We start from the raw sequence: 18,371 nt of genomic DNA on the forward strand, positions 1-18,371 counted from the left end.
ACCCACAGGAGAGTGGTAGTGGAGAATTTTCCAGGGGTAGGTTAATATGATGTAGATAAGCAAGCTAGAGATAAAGAGGTTAGTTAGATCGGGAGATGGGGCGCTGTTCTAGGAAGTATGAGGTGTGAAACAGGGAGGAGAACTGGTTGTGTAACTTGGCACCATTAAAGTCTGTTTATCAAGTGATGGTGTCAAATTTGCTGAAATGAACAGAAAACATGTATGAGAGCACGTATCTTCTGGCACACATAATTTTGCAGGTTAAGCGATGCGGTTGTACTCAGTCGTGGCTTGTAGACATGGAATCGTGGTGGATAGGATGGCCAGGATGGAAGATCTGTGAGGCATGAATGGTAGCGGTCATAGGCGGTGGTAGGTTATTTTTGTATTCTGGTGGTTGTTAATGTGACTCATTCTATTATTGCACCGTGGTTCTGAAAGGTTGAACCTCTGTGTAGATTGGTCAGCTGAGGTTGATGTGGGGTGGAGTTGGTTGGATCAACGACCATTTCTACAGCGCAAGTCTGAGTACAACCAGCTCTGCTCTAACCGGAGACAGAGAAACACCCTAAAAATCTCCACAAGCATCTCAAACTAATAACGCACAGAGGAAAATTAGGAAAGATAACGAGAGACGTGTACAGAACTCCTAATACAAGACAAACCACAGAAAACAACAGGATCAATGCCATCAATACAGCCTCAACAACCCTCAAGCATAATAGGGATTAACATCCAATCTGGACATGATCCAACTTTCACAGGTATTGGGTGGAGGCAATTTGCACAGAAATCTGCCAAGAAACGTATTGTACCAGCACGCACCTGACAATAGTAGACTCTACTCAGGTAGACAATCATCAAACAAACTTAGATGCAATCTGCGCCAATATTAACCAGGACAATTCCATCAAGGACTAACTCAGAGTAGAAAATCACATGTATCATTCATTGATGGTCCACTAATGTAATATAACGATCGCATGCCAGATGCCCGCTCTGCATGTAACTGCCAACTGGATCATCATAGGAAAAGGATAAATGGACACAATCAGATATAGGAATGGCAATGATAACAAAAACCTGTGAGGAGAGCACATCAACCTCATGGCAACACTTATAGCAGGACCTTAGCGTGGACTCTGCAGCAAAAAACTTCAGGACAGATTCAAAGAGAAATGCTGAGCTTCAGTTATTTGCAATTTGATCACTCTATCAGCTCTGGACTAACAAGACTGGTGAGTGGCTGCAATTACATGAACAGTTTTCCTCTGATGGGTGTTTCCACCTTACTGCTAGAACAGGGCCCCATCCTCCCTGATTGAACTAACCTCGTTATCTCTAGCTTGCTTGCTAGCATATATATACCTACCCCTGGAAATTTCCACTACCTGCGTCTGACGAAGTGGGTATTCACCCACGAAAGCTCATGCTCCAAAACGTCTGTTAGTCTATAAGGTACCACAGGATTCTCTGCTCCTGTTATTTCAGTATCACCTGTTTACAGAGCGTGCTGAGTACCTTTTAGTTTCTACTGGAGTGTTTAACAGCAGTATCCAATATGCTCACAAAGACACTGCTAGTGTAAGAGCTGTCTGTATGTGAGGTCTGATGGACTGGAAAATCTGAATGAAATTGTAATGCATATTTATGAGATTTGATGTAACACGCAGCATTGCCAGTGGGTAAAAATAAAACGTTTGGCAACTTCCAGTTCCTGTTTGCCAGGTTGGATAGGAGCAGGATGATAAGGATAAAGCAAATAAACATTTTTGGCATTCCTTTTCCCTCTGATTTTCTTCTATTATTGCTTGATGATAGGTTACCCTAAATATTGCTTTACATCAGGACTCCAGGGTTGTCTCCTTTATTCACTGATGTTGGGAATTCTTAGCACTGTCATTCCTGTGCAATCTTAGACTGGCTTCACCAACATTAAACATAGCATTGCCTAGATATGATTAGCAAAAAAGATTACATTTTATAGCTTTCAACCCAGCCATAAGATGTTTTTGACATTCTTCCTTAAGTGGTGCATTGTGCTGAACTGTATGTTTGAAAAGCATCACTGCCAAAGGAATCAGACACCAGAATAAAACACTTGCCTCTTCTTTGTCAAGCTGCAAATTTAGGGCCCAGTTCAGTTACAGGACAACCAGTTTTCTCACTGCAGAAGCTGGCTATCATTTTTACTGAAAGAAATCCTTTGTTCCCAGTGAACAGATTAGAATTCAAGACAACCTAATTAACTGAAAACAATTTAATTATGTTTTTGGATTTGTTTTTCCTTCCTCTTGATGTGATTTACTGTCAGATAGCCTTGAACTTCAGAGCACTTCTAGAAGTCCGGTTCCAAGTCTTATTCCACTCAAGCCTATTTCTTGATTACTCCCTTAGTTCCTTTGTTCCTCACCTCACTTCCAGTGCACATGTCCATTTGGAAGAGCTTTACAACCAGTTGACAGCAAGTCCTTTTACTCACTTCCTTCAAAACCTCTCCCCATCAGTAAAACGCTTCCATTCACAAAGACTGCTACCTCCTATTTCTTTCATCTGTCGTGTAGCATCTTTTATTTCCCTATTTATAAGCCCATAGGGACCAAACTTTGACACAGCTCATCCGTTGTAGAATGATAGGGCTATAATAATGGGGAAGATGTGTAATTCTGGACTCTTTTTCATGTTGACTTGAAAGAATTTTGGCCAAAAAGAAGCTTTTCTACTTCTTTAATCTTCCCCACTTCAACCGAAGGAAAGAATATGGCCCATAAAAAAGATAATATACCCATTAAGTGTTTAATATTGACATGTGGTGGTATACTGTGCAAGAAGTAGGCCAAGAAAGCAAATATCATCCCTGCAGATCTAGGTGCACTTCAGTGTTTCAAACATAAGACTATTTAAAAAAATACAACATCCATTAAAATATTTTGTCCAAGACTTCACCTAAATTATGAACAGAAACCAGGACATGAAAATCATCAAATGGATATCCTCTGACTTCATTGCATCCTTTGTCTTTTTTGTACTATTCTGTACAGGTCATTTCTCATGCAGAACGCAGAAAGAGCAGAAAACATACAACAGAAAAATGGAGCCTGAAATATAATTGAAACAAACATATAAGGCTTAATCCTTGGCTCCTGATCTGGCTCTTTTGCATAACCTCACCTGCACAAAGCAGCCAATGATTACTCTGGACTGAAAGTAATCCTAGGGCTGCATAGTGAGGGAGTGAGATCAAGATTAGGATAAAGTTGAGTAGGCAAGATGCATGGACCTCTACTGTAGCTGGCACAGGGGTCCTAATGAGCCTACTACAGATAACATAATTTAAAATAGCCCATAGGCTCCAAGTTACACCAAGGGATAAATTAGCCCATGATCAGCAGAGGAGAAAGATAGCTAAGAGCTACAATTTCCAATCACTCAGCCCACTATTTACAAATGTAAGGAAAAATCTCCAGTTTTGTTTTTTCAAAACTTTTAAATTATTCTTGATGATTAGGTGTATAGAATTCACTGCAACTGGGCACTAGCAATTGTTTGTGCTGTTCAATTAAGACGATCCATTTCACTAGCTCTAAGGCAAATGAAGTATACTTTCAAAACTTTTGTCTCATATTAAAATATAAAATCTAAAATTTGAAATGAAGCTTTCTGACCTTATCAGAACAAAGCACTTTGATAATGTTGTTTTGATATTTCTGAAATAATTTGGGGAGGGGGGAATTTCATTTTATGGGAAATTTACTTTGCCTTCAACAGAAATATTAGAATTTCAAGTTTTTAATGAGGTATTTTATTGAAATATTGTGCATACACCACACTAATAGATAAAAATTAAATATATCAAGTTTTAAGCAGCGCAGTTTTGATGAAACTGATGAAATTGAACTATTGTATCTTATGTCATTTTGCCTGCATAATGTAATAACTGGCTTATGGAAAATAAGTCAGGAATCTCATTAGTTGACCCAGATTTATGATGGAACTTGTAAATGTATTTGCTTATAATAAATCTGACAGAGATTGATGACCATCCTTGTTAACATTTTGATAACCATTCTCTTTCAATTGCACCTAATGGCAAAACAGCCAGTGCAAAGACACTATTGAAATCAAACTTTGGAACAGAAATAGCAATAACTGACAAAATTTACTATGGTGATCAGAAATAGCACTCCACTTTTCTGACATTTAGATTAGGAAAGCTACTCAAAAAGATCAGAACAACTATCTGAAAAAAGGAACACTGTCTTGGCTATCTGTTTAAAGGAGTTCTAAGGCACGTAATTCCTTGGTATCTAAGGGTTAAGGACTCCCCTGCCTGTTTCTTTAGTAGTCTTCTATTGGGGTGATCCAGAATACTGCAGTCCACAAGTGAACAGTTCTTGAAATTGGCAAAAGAACACAAGTAATATATCACCTGTAATAGTAGACATTGAAGTCAATGTTTTTATATTCTAAAGACAAATGCTGTTTTATTTTATTGTCTCAATTATTTTCCCCCATATGTTTTACTGTCTTCTGGTAGGGCTGTAGCATGACCCGCTCCACATGACAGCTCGCACTGATGTTAATGGAAATGGTATGGGCAGATCAGGGCATTAAATTGTCCTTTGTACGTGACATTTTTATTAGCAAATATACAATTTCATATATACAAAATTCCAATTAGTAAATCATTTGTGAGCATGTTATATTGTTCCTGGTTTTTATGTCAGAAAGTGCTACGTTCTAGAGGTATCGAGAGAATCCAGGATGAGCTATGAGATATGCATTGGACAATTAATCATGACTGAGATATATGGAAACCAAGTTAAAGTCATTTATTTAACAACCTTTGGGATTCACTCATGTCATACATTTTATAATTCCGTGTTTCATTATTCCATTAGGCAAAGGGTCAGTGTAAATAATTGCCAACTGTTTGTTTAAAGTGAAACAGCATTTGAATTTAGTTTTAATTTTTGATGCATTGTTTGTTCTGTTTATAAGTCTCTTTCTTGCCTGACTCTTTTAGGTATGATAAAGTGCTCTTGTGAGCCATTTGGATGATGCTAGATATCCCAAACCACAGGTGAGCAGTTATTAGAAATCCCATAATGGCACATGAGAGCTCTTTAAAATACTCAAAAGCAAGAGCACACCTAAAAATACATTGCAAAGCACCTATGAATGTTAAAAACCTATTGGTGCTTTATAATAAACAGATGTGCAGTTTTTCTTAGCTATGTTTCAGACCCCAGAGTGGGAACAAAGCAAAAAGGCAGTCCTAGTGGCCAAGAAGGCTGCCTTCAATTCAGTCAGTGGAAAGATCTGATTACTATTTTTTTTTATTTTTTAGCCCTGAACATTTAAGGTTATTACTATGAAAACACTCTCTAGATTCCTCTTCCTCTAGTCTACCCAGGTCTGTCACCTATCTGCCTCTTTAAGAAAGAATTATTTTCTGTTTCTATTGTTTTTCTGTTAGCATATTTTGAAACTGTGGGCCATATTTTCCAAAATATCCTAACTCCAATGCACACTTGAACACTGGTTGACATGTGCCTGCAAATTAGGTTTTCCAGGTGTCCAGTTTTTGACTGGAATGCCTGGTTGAAAAGGGACCCTGGAGGCTCCAGTCAGAACTGCTGACCGGGCCATTAAAAGTCTGATTGGCAGCACAATAGGGCTTAAGCAGGCTCCCTGTCTGCCTTGGCTCTGTGTGACTTCTAGAAATAGCAGCATGTCCCCCCCTATGGCTCCTATGCATAGGGGCAGCCAGGGGGTTAGTGCACTGCCCCTGCCCCAAGTGCTGGCTTTGCAGCTCCCATTGGCCAGGAACCACAGCCAATGGGAGCTGTGGGAGTAGGAGCGGTGACTGCAGATGGGGCACTATGCAGATCTGCCTGGCCATGCCTTCATGTAAGAGCCAGAGAAGAGACACGTCAGATGCTTCTAGGAGCTGCTTGAGGTATGCGCTGTCCATAGCCTGCACCCCTGACCCGCTCCCATGCACTAACCTTCTGCCCCAGCCCTGATCCCCCTCTCGCACTCCAAAACCGTCAGCCAGAGCCCAGAGCCTGCTCCTGCACCCCAAGTTCCTCATCTCTGGACCCACACCAGAGCCTGCATCCCCAGTCGGAGCCCTCACTCCCTCCACATCCTAACCCCCTACTCCAGCTCAGAGCACCCTCCCATACTCCACCCCAACCCCAGCCCAAGGCATCCTGCTGCACCCTAGAGCCCTCCACCCCTCCCACATCCTAACCCCCTGAGCCAGCGTGGTGAAAATGAGAGAGTGAGTGAGTGTGGGGAAAGTGAGCAACAGAGGCAGACGGGATGGAGTGAGCAGGAAAGTGGGGCCTCAGAGAAAGGGTGGGGTATAGGTGGTGCCTCATATGAGGAGTGGGCAGGGGGTGGGGCAAGGGTATTCGGTTCTGTGCAAGTAGAGAGTTGGCAACTCTACTAGAAATCTGAGGTTTTGTGTGCAGTTTTGAAAATCTACCTGTATTGTGAACATCAGAATATCAACTTATCCTCTTCTAAATTAGAATTGGGTGAAATTTTTCAAGTTTTAAATCTGAAAAAAAAAACCAAGGGCAAGTTGAAAAAGAAAAATTCTGACCAGCTTTGTTTTAAATCTCTCAGGAAAACCTATCTCTGCCACAATGCCAACTATCTGGCACTGGTTTTATGCTAAATTCTGTTAGGCCTTGTTTATACAACAGAAGGTGCATTGGTTTAACTTAAATTTATTTTAAAAATTATTTAGTTAGAGCAGTGAAATTTTGTGTATAGACATTTTTTGGCGGTTTGAACCTGGCTTAAATCAATTTAGCTTGCGCCTGTTAACTAAATGAATATAACATTACAATACTCCTTTAGTTATATCACTACATCTTTATATGGAGACAAGGCCTTAGTTTTATTGTTAGTTTGTCTTCCCAAACCGCACTAGCCTTTGCATTCTGTCTGACACCGAGACTGTAAGGTCTCTGGGGCAGAGACTGTCTTCCTTGTTACTTGTGTGTACAGTTTATCACAATAGGCCCTAGTATATGATTGTTTTTTCTAGGAATAATTTAATGCAAATTCTTCTTTCAGTGATAGCTTCTATGGGTGCTGTATTTCAGGTGCACCCACAGCACCTGCATCTTCAATCCAAGATTTCTTGCCAGTAATGCCTGCGTAGTATGCTTATGTGGCGTAGTTATCCACATGATCTGTACAAAGGGTTTGTAGGGTAGTGCCAGACCAAACATCGGTTGAGCTCCTTCTCAATTGCCCCTGGCTTGAGACAAAGAGCTGCAATGTCCACATAGCTAGTTTCAAATAGTTGAATGTTGTATGTAGTTAGTTTATTGTTAGGTTGTTAGGCATAGTGTTAGGCTTATTCTATAGACCTTATTATAGAGTGTAGGAAAGTCCATTTTTTTATTCTTTTATTCTTTATTTCCCTCATCCTCTTTCCCTTCCCCCTGTACTCCCTTGGAGAGAGAATACCCTTGGTTACTTACTATGTCAGTTTGGGGGATAATTAGCTTTATCTGCAGTTTGGAGGTGAAATTTCCTTGAAATTTTAGGGAGGGAATACTTAAATCTCCTGGCTTAAAGGTGTATGATGTGTAGGAAAGCTATCCCCTTGAGCAATAGTCACACAACCTGCTTATTCTTTAGAGGAATCTTATATCTCTTCTAAGTGCAGCATCCGTAGGTCCTTCAAGAGGAAGACTTGGAAAATTAGGGAGACAAAGCTGCATATGTTTCTCATGAAGGAATCAGAGACAGCTTTGTTGTACCCCAGCCTGTCTAACCCCACTGTACAAGGGGACAAGAGGACTCAGAGTACCCCATTAGGATCTGGTACAATAGGACAACTCATAGTAATAAGGTTGAGAGTAGACACTCTCTGAGGGAAGCAAAGTAATCAGATTCCATAAGAAGGTCAAAGTCACCTCAGGAATTGACTCAGAGGGAAATATTACAGCTGAGGCTCCAAAGTCTGTTGGCACTGAGCTGACAGTACCTAGAAACAACATGAACTCGACACTAAGTGCTGACATGCAGGTATGTACAGTACCATCTTCTAAACACGTGGTACCACATAAGACTCCTCATAAATTAGTTGTTTCTTCAGAGACTATGATACCCATGAAATATTGGATACTGAGCAAGACTGCACCCAAGCATTCAGCACAGTCTGTGGCTAGACATAAAGGTACAGTACCTTTTCAAACAATGGCTCTCCTAGAGCCAAGTATGGTACAAGGAGTTAGGGAAAAATGAACACCCACTCCCTTCCTTTTATCAGTAGCTGTTAGGTTTCTATTACTAAGGGAGCTGATAGTATTGGAAGAGTTTCACACTCTGTTTTTAGATATAGATATGGGGTCACATAAAGGGAAGTAGATCTCAAGTCTCACCAGACTTTCTGGTACCAGTGGAGTTGGGGATCCCTAGAGATTCTGATGAAGACATTTAATCAGGTTGACCACAGAGCATACCAGGCTCACCACCAGATTCACAGGAAGCCCCCAGTTCAAAATAATATTCAGAGCCTGACTATTCTAAGTAGTCACAAGGGAAAAATTCTAGGTATTAGTCATGTAATCCATGGTATGGTGCCCCCAGGGGTGGCTCCAGGCCCCAGCACGCCAAGCACGTGCTTGGGCCGGCAAGCCACGGGGGGCGCTCTGCCGGCACCCCAAGGGCAGCAGGCAGGCTGCCTTCGGCGGCTTGCCTGCGGAGGTCCGCTAGTTCTGTGGCTTCAGCGAACCTCCTGCAGGCGTGTCTGCTGAGGGTCTGCTGGGTCCCGCTGCTTCGGAGGACCTCTGCAGGCAGCCTTCCTGCCGTGCTTGGGGCGGCAAAATGCCTAGAGCTGCCCCTGGGTGCCCCAAGCGGACCCTCTTCCTTTGCATGTAGGATTCTCCGATGGAACTTTAGGAACTCCTTAGATCCTTGTGGCGATAGGGCTGTGATAAGGATAGACATCCTAGTAGAGAGACTCGGGATAGACAACTTCCTTCACCATCAACAGATAACGGAAGGGGAAATATTCCTTCCTCCCCAAATGAGGCTGATTCCTCATGCAATTCCAAGAGATTATGAAGAGAATTGCAAACAATCTACAGATTTGATTGGAACCCATTTAAGAGTCTCAACATAAACAATTAGATATTCTTCAGTCAATAACACCAGAATGAGTAGCTCTTCCAATAAATTGGAATTGGCAAAAGCCAAATGGAGCTATAGTACCTTCTAAGTGCAATAGGGCTGATAAGAGGTATCATATATCACCTAAAGGCTCAGAATTTTTATTTTATCATCCATCTCCAAATTTTCTAGTAATAGATGCTGCCAGTGAAAGAACAAAACAGCATAATTCTTGATGAACACCACACGATAAGGAAAACAAGCAACTAGATCTGTTTGGTAGAAAAGGTTATTTGTCAGCTACTCTTCTGTTTAACGTAGCTAATTACCAGGCTTTGATGGCGAGGTACAACTATGTAAACTGCAACAATTTTTTTTTTACTTCTTCAGGGCTTTCTTGCATAAGAAGCATATGAAACAAGAAATAGTCTCTCTATTGAAACTAGGTGTGATAGGACTAATTCCTCTCCCTTACATCAGAAAGGGGTTCTATTTAAGGCATTTTCTGATACTAAAAAAGAGAAAAGTTGGAGACCCATTCTAGAGCTAATGAACTTAAATACCTTCATTCAAAGAGTAAGATTCAGGATGGTCACACTTAGCTTTTATCATTCCATCATTAGATCCAGCTTTGACCTCTAGAATGGGTATTTTCATTACATCTGGTGCAAAAGAGATTCCTTCAATATACTTTGGGCAAGCATCACTAATAATTCAGAGTATTGTCATTTCACCTGTAATCAGCATACAGAGTATTTACAAAAGTGGTTGCAGCATAATTAAGGAGAAAATGGATTTTCCCATAATTTGATGATTGGCTGATTTTCCCATACTTTGATGATTGGTCATACCTAATGAGAAGTACAGAGTTAAATAGGAATTGCCCTGAACCTGTTTGTCAGGTGGAGAATGAATACAGACAAAGTTGACATTGACACACACACACCCCTGGTTCAACAAATAGAATTTATAGGGGTGGTCTTCGCTTCTGGAGCAGCTAAAGCCTTCTTACCAAGAGACAGATTTGAGACCATGACACACCTCATCTCACTTCTTCAGACAGTTCCAAGTATAACAATGAGTTCTTGCCCCCAACTTCTACGCTTCATAGCATCTTGTACATTAGACCAAGCCACATCGGTAATGCTTCCAGGCTTGACTCAAGTCAGTTTATGTCCCTATGAAGCATTATTTGGATATGCTGGTGTCAATTCCCCAGAAGATAATTCAATCTTTTGTTTGGTGAAAGGATGATAATAAGTTTTGTGTAGGTATGTCATTTACCCCTACTCCACCAACAAAGACCATCGTTATCGATGTATTACTGATGAGTTGTGGTGCACATGTGGACAACAATTTAATTCAGGGTAGATAGTCCCTCCAAGAAATATCAGTGTATGGGAGGTGAGATTGATGAGGGATACATATTTTCACTTTCTACCATTAATCAAAGGTCAGACCATCAAAATGATGACAGGCAACAAGGTGGCAGTTTATTACACAAATGCCAAGGTCTACAGAATATGCTGATGGATAAGCTAAGTAGAATGTTCTCCATGGGCCAAACATGGCAGATTCAAAATACAGGGGTCCGGGGGATATTCAATAAATGGAGTCAAGTATCAGAGGGGTAGCCATGTTAGTCTGGATCTGTAAAAGCAGCAAAGAGTCCTGTGGCACCTTATAGACTAACAGACGTTTTGGAGCATGAGCTTTCGTGGGTGCATGCATCCGACGAAGTGAGTATTCACCCACGAAAGCTCATGCTCCAAAACGTCTGTTAGTCTATAAGGTGCCACAGGACTCTTTGCTGCTTTTTCAAGAAATGGAGTTATCCACAAATAGATCTCCCTGGTCTGTTGGTCCAGGGGATGCCTAGGTCAGGCTTTTCTGGGATATGCATTTCTTATTTTATGGACAAAGAAACTACACCTTCCTACTGTACCTTTGTTTCTCTGAATTCTGAAGAAGATAAAACAAGACAAGGCGTTGGTAGTGCTAATAGCCTCATTCTGGTTCAGGCAAATATGGTTTCCAGATCTAGTTCATCTTTTGGTCCACCCATCAATTCACCTGCCACTTATTCCCAACTTGTTGATCCAGAATAAAGGAAACACGCTCCATCCAAAAAGGACATTCCTGCACTTAACAGCTTGACTACAGGATGGCTCAAAAGGTTAGAAGAAAAGTGCTAGTAAAATGTGCAAATGTTCTGCTGAATAATAGACAATTATTCACTAGAAAGATTTATATTCACAAATGGACTAGATTCCAAATTTGATGTCAATAAAGAGAATTGCCACCTAGGTTTCTCCATTACCATACATTAGACTAATACTGGGGCTAAAAAAGTCTGGCTTATCAATAAATTCATTGAATCCACATAACAGTAATTATTGCTTTTCATCTTTTAGTAGAGGGCTGTCCTGTATTTGCAAATCTACTTACATCCAGATGCCTAAAAGTCATTATGGATCTTTAGTCTCCTGTAAAAAAAAGATCCTCCGCAGACATGGGAACTGAATGTCTCACCAGTCCTAAAGAAGCCCCTATCTGAAACTTTAGCCAACTGTTATTTAAAGCATTTGTCCATGAAAGTCTCCTTTTTAGGGGTGACAACAATGGCAGCTAGGAGGTTGGAAGAACTGTGGGGGCACTTATTGATGCCCTCTTATGTGATATTCCATCAAGATAAGGTGTTGCATTATCTATATCTCAAATTTATTTCCAAAATAGTCATGGCGTTTCATATTAATCATGAAATCCATCTCTCAGTATTTTCCCTCAAACCTCAAGCTAATGCAAGAGAGGCTGCAATACATACATAAGATCCTAGGAGAGGACCAAATCCTTTAGGAAGTCCCAAAGACTTTGAACTGCAATAGCAAAAACATATGAAAGGCTCTCCAATCTCTTCATAGAGATTGTTCAATTGGATTGTAGGATGCATCAAGGCATTTTATGAGCTTTTAAAAGTAGAACGATTTGTTAATATTAGAGCACATTTGACAAGCATACAGCTTGCCTCTCAAGCTTGGTTGGCTTACCATGCCCATTGTGGATATTTGAAAGGCAGCTATGTGGGCATCAATTCATATATTTACTAAACCTTATTTTCTAGTGCAAGTTTCTAGACAGGATCCCTTGGTGGGATTGGCTGCATTGCAGTCTATTCTAAAAAGAACTCCTGATCCTTTCCCTGCAATAGAGTTACTGGTTGGGAATCCCCTGACTGGACTATCCATAGGGACCATCGCTCGAAGAAGAAGGAGATGTAATTTACGTTGTACAGTAACTTGAGATCTTCAAGATGTGTATCATATCAGGGGGGAGGGTCCCAGAGCCTGAGCTCCAGATCAAGCCCAAACATCTACACTGCAATTTTATAGCCCCGCATCCCACGCGCCAGAGTCAGCTGACACAGGTCAGCCACAAATGTTTTATTACAGTGTTGACATACTCTGAGAGGCTCTAATCCTCTCCTAACTGTACCTCAGGTGTCAGCATGGATCTACTGAGTATTTGATCACTAAACCCACTTAAGAGTATTAGCATAATTCCATCATTCATCTAATCCATGTTAGAGTTTCATGTAAAGCCTATTACATTCAAACCCCCATCTTTTTCCAGTGCTTTGCACATTCTCATGACTAATTTTAAAGTCAACATGTTAATCCGAAATGCAACATAAATTAGAAAACCAAAATATAAAATTGCATAGATCATTTACAAATGCCTATTTTGAAATAAATTAAGTGATAGAACAAGGACAATCAGTTATTTTCTTCTATCATACACTGATTTGGCTACATGCAAATGACAAAGATAGCTTTCTATGTTATATTTTCACCTTTCGGGTTAAGAGAATAAACCCATAAATAAACAAAAATACACTTATCACCCCTAAGGCAAAAGCCTATTTAAGTAAATGCACTTTGTACCATGCCCTGAACTTACTATAGCTCTGTGAGACCATAATTTGAAGCATTCACTCTCCCTCAGCCTCTCTCAGTGGAGGACGCAGAGCAGCAATTCCAGGGGAAGCAATTCCATTCTAACCCTACTTCATTTTGGGATTCCTCATGCTCAATCCCAGACCGAAAGTAATTTCTTTTTCTGTTGTTCTTGAAAGTTCCAGCAAAATCAGGTGGGCTGTGAAAACTGTTCATGTTTCTGTATTTCTTATTTTTTAATTTTTTTAGATATATTTATTTGCACTGCCATCAATCAACAGTGTTTTGCTTTAAAGTGGCTTACTTTTCATTCAGCTAATCCTTAATAAAAAAAATTAATCATAGCAATTTTGAAAACATCTTATTGGGAAGTAAGTTAACCTTTGAATTCTCTGGTCTATTTAGCTGTGTTGCCTTTGATTCTTCATAGTGACAGATCTCCTAATATGCAACAAGCACTCATGCATCTCATGTTTGCTGGAGTGCGCATCTTGTAATGTTCAGAGCTGCACTGATCTGATCATTCTTATTGATGCTACTGATTCAGAAAGATGTTACAGTGGGGGGGACAAGAGGTAGGTGAAAAGGTTGCGGTGATTTAATTCAGGCAGTTTTTCAACAAGCTCATAAATACACAGCAAGTTTTTAAACCCTCTAAAGAATCAGGCCACAAGATGATCTGTCTCCATTACCTCCCTCCCACTCTTTTAAAGATATTTTTTCAGTTACAGAATCAGCACAAAATGCAGATAACAACAGAAAAATGGCCAATTTGATATAAAGCAGGAAAAGGAGCTCCAGAGAGAATATATAGTGATTGTAGGCATTGAATCATAAGGATATTCATAAAAAAATCAAAGTAAATATTCACTAAGTAAAAACATTAGTGCTGGAAACCCTGCCGCTCAAAACATATGATGATAGTTAACATATACAATAAAAAAGTAAAAGGTATAAAGTACTCAGTCACAACAATACTTAGTTCATACATCCTAGTATATATTCATTAAGTGTTTGTAACCAAAATAAAAGTCCCAAGCTAGATAGAATCTTTAGATTTTTTCTAGTTTAAATGGATTTTTCTAGAGGAGGAATCAAGATGAATTCCCATCTTGTTCATCACGGATGTAGTATGTCCTCAATACCCTGTTGTAGATGCAGAAGTATTACATCCTATTCTGTAATTGATAGAGTGCAGAGTACAGCATCTGCAGAGAGCCACTGAAGTCACTAGGGTACAATGAAGCTGCCTGTCCACATGCTATTGATTGCAGGATCAGGGCCTAAATAATATTTCAAAGGGAAGTAGTTAGTTACTTCACAAATAGCTATAACACGACAATCTAGTGTTTTGGGTTTGTTGATTCTCTGTGATAACTGCAATTGACTCCTAAGGTCTGTGATCTTGTCAGAACTCATAATCAAATCATAAAAAAGTTCATGGAAGATCTCTGTGACAGTCCCCATGGGTACCAAGGGTTCTGAGACACACCACTATTACCTGTTCTTAGAGTGCAGCAGTCTTGCTTGTGCTTGCTATTGCTCAGCTGCCTGAAACCAACAGCCTCTGACCACACAAACGGTACCATCCAGACCTCTGCAGACCTTGCTTCCTCAGTCCAGGTTACTAATAGGCACACACCAGCTCCTGATACCTCAAAGCATTCCCTCTGTAGTATCCAGATCCTATCACTGGACCCTCACAGAAATTGCCAAGTAAGCCATCTCTGAAGGAGTGTGGGGTATAATGAGCTGGTCTAGTCTGAAAGCAGTTGGGATTGAGGAGTTCTTATGATCACAAACCTCCACAAAGAAAAAGATCCATAGATCACATATTTTGATGTATTACACTACAAACACTAGTCCTGTAGTTCTCACTGGACTCCCTCCCACTTCTTACTGCATTAATTTATGATATAATTCATATCTGGGAAGGAATACAGAAAAGGATGGGATTGGGACCTTATGTGCAACTATACAGCAGTTTTCACTTGGAATTGTTTGTCTAAAATAACACAATGAAGGGAATCCCATCCCCAGGCTTCATCAGTACAAATATATTAAGGCTCAGACCTTAAAAACAAGAAAGTGAGGACATTTCCATCTAAGATCCTGATATCATTCCTTCTTTTTCTTGCATGTATAATTTATGGCAGGTCTCCTTTTTACATTATCACACAACATATATAAAATCATGTAAATGCTATATGGACCTGACCCTGGAGCTGTGGTACCAAGAACTTGCCTTGACTAGAGGCACACATGGGACTCAACAGGAAATGTTAATGAGGTTTGTGGCTGTATTATTGTTCTGGGGATTCTCCATTGGGTCAGATATCAATTATGTGCTTCTTCCTGGCCTACTTAGTTTCCTCCGCTTACCATTGCACATCTGGGCATCTGGAGGGTCCAGGTGTGTTATGGCATCATAGAGTTGTCCAACCCACCCTTCCATCTATGGAAGTGACCCTGTTTAATTAGCAAAGAGTGAAGTTGAATGCAGGTTAAGTTGAAGAAGCGGAACATCATTAAACCTTGCAGACTGCTATGTTCATGTGTCTGAGTTGCTTCCATCCCAACTCTAACTGCTCCCGTTTCCACACATGTGCCATCAGTAACAGCCTCTCCAGGGAATATGGGCCCTCTGACTCCAGTTCCATTGAACATGATACAGTCCCCTCACAACAGTCTAGTGAGGAACAATCCTGCTTCATTTAATAAGCAGATTTCCTTAAAATCACCAATAAACCCACTAGCCTAATTTCCCACTATTCAACAGAAGGAAATCCAATCAGCCACCAACGTATATCAAAAGCCTGTACGTGCTCACTGTATCAATCACACTTCTTGGTAAACATAAACATTACTAAACTAAAACCATCAAATACCAACTGCTCGTTAAGGAATACCTGTAGTGTGTACAGCTGTGTAAGCACATGTAACAAACTGGCAATTGTCAACCCCTTTGTTCCAATAGAATGCACCATTGTCTGTAAAAGCTTTATAAAAACATCATAAAGTAATAAAAATGAAAAAGGGGAAATATCTGTTAAAGAAAAATATATATTTAGAATACAGGCAGATAAGTTCAAGGACCCTTACATTATTATATACATTATTTTAACTTTTTTTTAATTTGTAAAACTTTGAAAAAATTGAACTGCTACCAATCTGAGGAATGTGTTTGAAAGTCTAATAGGAAAAATATATTTATAGGGGTCATCATACCACCACTGGCACAACGGTTGTTAGCAACTAATCCTTCTTGCTCCTGTACCCATTTTGAAAACCTACTGTAGCACTACCATGCCTGTGTTTTCAACCAAGCCCAAGCAGCTCTTGTGGGAAAGTAGGCCATCAGGGAGCTGTTTACGGCTCCCTGATCCCAAGCCACCAGTCACAAGCAGTGCAAAGTGGTCATGGCAGACTGTAGAATCTGGCCTTTAGGATTAAATTATGAGAGGTTCTTGCAAAGCCATACATGGGTACAGAGACACACTAGATCCTTTGCATAGCTGCACCAGGGCATTTAATGACAGCAGTCCCTATGCTCCCTGCGCCCACAGGAGTTCACTATTGTTCTCCCCAGAAAGGAAGCTAACAAAAAACGGTCAAGGAGAAGGCAGAAAATTGCCATGGTCTCCCTATGCACTGACCCATCTATATTGTTCAAGGAGTGCAATCCCTTTGATGTTCCTCCTGGGGTGATTCAGGATGGGGTGGATTTGCTTCACCCCCTACTCAGGTCTGTGGTATAACCACCACCATTATTCCTTCCTCTTTTCAAAACAGCATGTTTCTCCTTTTGTTTATTCTGTATATTTACTTCAAAACACTCCCCCACTCTAACTCACACATTCCATTTTCACAGGCCCTTTTATATTTATGGAGCTATATCAGTAAGAATTTTGGGTGATCCAATGTCTGTTTCTGCAGAAAACAGAGGCAGCATCGGGGAACATTTGTATCTTTCAGCGGCTATTATTGACAAAGGAAAATGTTGTTATCCCAGTAAGTCCAGGTGGCTTCTGAAGTCTGCTGGTTTTAAATTTTGAATTAAAAAAAAAAGTATTGAAAATTACAGCCTTTTCTTAGGAATTCTTTCTAATGTTATTTCAGGTGGTAAAGGCTACAATGGCTAATAAATCTGAATGTGCACAGTATTACTGGGCACCATTACAATCAGAATCTTCACTGCCTATTTCCATCCCTCTCATCATTTTATTCACTTTATCTATAACTGAGTGTTATAACTTTGCATAATACTGTTATGTATGGAGCTATGAAACTAGGATATCTTTTATTCTGTGAACTGCACCTTTAAATAACTCAGACTTTTCCCTACCTATTTTATTGTTTTCTACAGTACTGTCTAAGCACTCTATGAAGAGTTCAGTTGCCATTTTATTTTCAGAGTTGCTGCAGCCATAAAAGAAAAGACACAAATCCTGGGCTCACTCTTAGGCTGCAACTGCAGCAGCAAACTTAGTCCTTGTTTTTCAGTAGAAACAGCATGAGGCCCCTTGTAGATAGCGCCTGCGCATTTTGACCACCATGTTATGAAAATTCCATTCTATCACAGAATACACTATCACTTACAGTGTTGCTAACAGCAGTCCTGAAAAAATGGCATCACATTTGTAAGTGCAGATGCAGATGCAGCCCAGGAGACTTTTCTTTTATGTTTTATTATTATTTTCCTTAATCTAAAAGAGTGCATGTTTGGTTCTGTGTGTATGGAAACAAAAGAGATGAACTGTACATGTAGAGTCTGAAGTAACAATTATTGAATAGGTTTACTCTGCATGCCTACCTTTTAAGAGATATTTTTGTAACCACAGTTTACTAGAAGGCAATAAAACCTTCTCTTCCACTCTGAAGATCATGTGTCCAAAACTTTATTTGCATCCCAGTAGGGGCTATGATATTGCACACTTGGATCTGGGAGCTCTTTCTTCTTACCTTTCTCTACTACCAACTATTAAGGTTTATTTCAGAGATAACCTTAGATCTATATGACATTAGAAGGACTCTTGCTGCTTTGGGTCAACTCCTGTGCTCCTAAATGCCTGGATTAATATATGTATAGAATTAAAGCCCTGCAGTAACATTTTTCTTCTGACTAACCTAGCTTATTTTCTATTATGTACTGAGACACCATTTAATCAAACTAATTTTATTTATGAAATAAAAAATGTCAGTGAACCATTTTTTTAAAGTTTCACATTCCCTGAAAAGGGTTTATCCTCATAAATTATATGATTCAAAGGTGCA

This window comes from Chelonoidis abingdonii, chromosome 3 (genome assembly GCF_003597395.2).
Source record: "Chelonoidis abingdonii isolate Lonesome George chromosome 3, CheloAbing_2.0, whole genome shotgun sequence".
Classification (NCBI taxonomy): Eukaryota; Metazoa; Chordata; order Testudines; family Testudinidae; genus Chelonoidis; species Chelonoidis abingdonii.